The following is a 4362-nucleotide window of genomic DNA, read 5'->3' as shown; positions in this document are numbered from 1 at the left end:
TTTCCAAAAGGATCAATAAATGTCTATCTATCTTACTTAATAGGCATCTGTATGAAGCTGTATTACTGATCCAGAAAGCAATTGTTGGACTGATAAAAAAAAAAACAGGTTGTGTTTTTAGGGATAATTGGTTGAGATGTTTCTGAGTCTTTAAAAGGTTTTTACTTGAGTAATTTATTTGAGAGGAGTATTAACAAACAATGGTTATGTGTTTGACAGTTATTTGTCTTTTACCCACTTGTGTTTTGGGATTGTGCAATATTGTATTTAACTTCAATTCATGACATAGTTAATGTGTTCTTCTTTTGAAATATTAGCAAAGAAGAACAGTATGTTCTTACTATTCTGTCACCCATATTATGGCCACGATCTTAATTAGGGTTCAAATTTGTCTGATTTCCCTTTTGAGGACCTCAGCTGCAAACACCAGGAACGACACCCTTTGCTGGTAGGAAACAACAACTTATAGACACTGAGTTGACCCAAGACATATGTTGACAGTTGAGATTGGAGGTCAACGATAGACAAACACTTGTACACAGATCCTGCAAAGCAATTCAGTTTTGACGGCCGTGGAATAAAAAAGTTGTTTGTTAAGCATACCTCCTCTGGATAGATAAATATTGCAGAAAGGTATGCCAAGCTATACAGCAGCAGTTATCAGTTTCCTTGTTGGGGAGGGGGGCGACATTGTACACACAATAATTTTTAATATTAATTTAATAATAATTTTCTTTCTTTCTATTTTGCCTTCTTCACACTGCCAGGTCGTGACAAGTCATAAAAAACGTTTGATCAAGCTCCAGATTGGGTGTACCTGCATGTTCAAACCTGCATGTTTACATGAATTGAATGACCTCTGGGGAGTGATGGAACAACCCAATAGTAAATAGAAATGTTTGCTATTTTTAAGGATGTTGTAAGGAGAACAATGAACAGGAACAGAGAGGCTGCACGTAACAGCGGCAGAGAGCCTTGTCTCATCTCCTCTGATCAAAGCACTGAAAGAACTTCCTTTATTAGAGGCAAAAAATCTGGTTTACACGATAACCACTGACCAAAATTTGAATCAGCCAAAAAATGCAAAGCTCCATTTGTTAAGAAAACTACATTTCTATCAGAATAGCCACTTTGTAAACACGTGTCCGAATGTTTTTGGCATGTTTGTTTATACTATCTGGCCAATGACGGTGTATTGGGTTGGGGAAAGGCCAGGGTGTCAGGTGGAGCAAAGCCAGCTGTGGACGAAATTATCCAGATAGACAGAAAACGGGACTTGTTTCCTGTTGAGGGAAACTTGGTAGAAGCTGTTTACTTACTAAAAAAGGAAGCATGGCTCTTCTTGGAATTATCCCTACACAATGCCCAATTAAAATCTTTTAACAATACATAGAAGAGAGCACCATTAAATCTTGCATCCAACCCTGTGGGGTAAACACATTTTCTTTGAGCAATGACATTTTTTCAGCTACTTCTAAATCACTTGGAAGGTGGAGGGGTTTACCAACAAACAGCAAACCAATGCTTAAAGTCATGTTTTCATGTCTGAGAGACTGACTTGTGAAGTGATTATTCAGAGGTGTGCCAACGTGGACAATGATATTCATCTGAATTTGCAGCTTAAATATTCTGCTTCTTTGTTTGGCCTCTCACTTCCCTTCTTCAAGGTTTTTTTCCAGAGGTATTGATAAATAAAAAATGGAAGGCACAAAGGATAAGTCCTTTTTTGCCGTTGCTCTTCGCAAAACCCCTGTCGGACCAATCAAGCTTTCTTCCTGCATTCATCTCACTTTCGATTTTCTGATTGATTTCCTTCTTGTTTTGAAAAAGTGAAAAAGAAAGCAATGACTAATAACAGTTTGTCACACAGTTGATGCAGTACATTTTAGACAGAAATGTATTGACTATCCATTCAATACATTTCACACTGGCATTTGTGGCAATGCTACTTGTTTTATGACCCTTTACAATAAGATTATTACTGTTTTCTGGCACAAAACTTGGAGTCATTCTTTAATCACTGCCTCCTGAGGTAGTTGCTCAGTCCAGACCCTGACTAATGACCTTAGATCATGTTGGCGTATACTGTATAGCCTGGCTTTCAGAGGCATGCTAATGTTTGGCATGTCTAATGAGAGCCAGTGGGAATTTGAGATATGTCCATCAGAGCTACAATACTCCCTCCCTACCGCCTTAAGTATGAACTGTAGCTGCATAATCAGTGGATACCAGCTGGGATTGCCAACGCCAACTCTTTCTCTTTATTTATTGCTGACAATGAACATCTCCATCCTTTATTGCAGGTCTTGACGTTCTCTATCCTATTTGACAGACATACATTTCTGTAGGACTCTCCCTCCCATATATCTCTGTGAAATGAGTACCAGACCCTTGTGTTATGAGGTCAGATGGTCAGAGATAAACTGAACTTTTGAGGATCAAGGGGGTTGGGAGGCTTTAGCTGCTATAGGGGAAACTGGCCGATATCACCAGCTCTTTGGAACAATGTGCATTACTAGAATACTGGGAAATGCTCGTATAATTACTAGAGAATTACTAGAGATGTTCGATACGGATACCAGTACCGGAAAAGCCTCCAATACTTCCTAAAATACTGGTGTCGGAAAGTAATTGAGTTTATGCACCAATCCGATACCACGTAATTTATTTCATTTGATAATCTACTTTAAAGTATTTTTTGAATCTTCTTTTTCCGTTACGACTGTCAAACTGTTTCATAAAAGCTTTAACCTGAGCCAGGTTGTAAACAATGACAGAAATCATATCACATCCATACAGGGTTAGTGGTTTACACCTGTTAAAACATGATAACATATGCACACTGGTAGCAGATCTGTACTCGGTATTGACCAATACGCAAGTTCAGGTAGTAGAATTGGTATCGGGAAGCAAAAAATTAAAACAGAGTTTGGCAAAATTGATTCATGGAATGAGTTGCAAAATCAGCTAAAACTGCGTGTTCTTATTTACATACTGAAGTCAAGTCCTACCTAAATCAAATTTACCAACATGTCAGCTTTTGTTTTTAAAATGTGATTTTCTGTTTTTATTTCTAATTTCTTATTCCTGTCCATCCCTGTCTGTCTGATATTGCAATCTCAATATAATTCTTTTCCCTGGTAAAGTAAAGGTCAAAAAAATGAAAAACATAAAAAATGGTGTCAGACCATCTCCGATAATTCATAATGCTAACAATGATGTTGAATTTATTTAATGATGCAATAAAGACTACAAGAGTTGCTGGATGAATTAATACCACTGCCTTATTACATTTCACGAGGTTTAGCACATATTTTCAGCAAGACACTGAATAATGTGATAAGAAAATTACAAAATAAAATAATCAAATGAAATCATGTACTCCTGATGGAGTCCAATAGACGTCATACACAAATTTCAACACGAAAAGTATTTTCTTTCTTAAGTGTAATGGAGCTGTGCAGATATGGTTTCATTTGCCCTTGTTTTTTGATATCTTTCTTTCTTTGTTTTGATTTTCTAGGTAAATGTACATTTCCATTCAACAGCTTTACAAGTTATTACATTGTCTGTTTATATATTTTAAGTTCTGCAGGGGTGGGCAGCCTTCCTCCCTTTGACAGAACTTATTTTTCACATTATTTTAGACATCCTAATAATGGCATCATCGCAGAGCTTGGCAGGTAATTATTGCTTAGATTGGCGAGAGATACAACTTCAGCATTGGTCAATTTTCAGCAAACATAACACCAGAGATTTTTGTGCAGCAACTGCATGAAGCACAAATAAAGCAAGTGAAACCATCCGTGCCGTGGTTGTGAAAACAAGGAGACAAAGCCAGTGTAGTGTTCAGTGCATAAATATGTATTTCAACATATATTTATAGTATATTTAGATTTTGTTATAATGTACACAAGCCATTACAGACATACAACCATAATTTGTGTTGAACAGATTTACATATATTATTTCTATTTACAACTATTGAAGTGCCTTTTATGTATAAATATACAACACAGTTGGATAGAAATGTCTTCATACATCATAAAGTACATGTTCTCGTGTTGGTCTGACAACCATTACTGTGCTGCACATCGCATTAATGTGCAGGAGATTGTTTTTGTCTGGAGTGCAATTGAAGCCAAAAAACAGACCACCCCCAATGGTGGAGGATGTCAGAAAAAAATCAGGAAATGTGTTGACGTAGAGTGTGCGGAATGTGTAAGCGTCTTCCCAACATTTTGTGAAAGTCGTGGGATGGGTGTGTGGTTTGGTAGGCAGACTCCTCCAACTATAAAACACCCACCGCCCCCTACACTATGTACAGTGTGTGTGTCTGTGTGTGTGTGTGTGTGTTTGTGT

Source organism: Etheostoma spectabile, chromosome 8 (genome assembly GCF_008692095.1).
Source record: "Etheostoma spectabile isolate EspeVRDwgs_2016 chromosome 8, UIUC_Espe_1.0, whole genome shotgun sequence".
In the NCBI taxonomy this organism is placed as follows: Eukaryota; Metazoa; Chordata; class Actinopteri; order Perciformes; family Percidae; genus Etheostoma; species Etheostoma spectabile.
The sequence above is the reverse complement of the archived record's forward strand: the minus strand, read 5'-3'. Positions refer to the sequence as shown.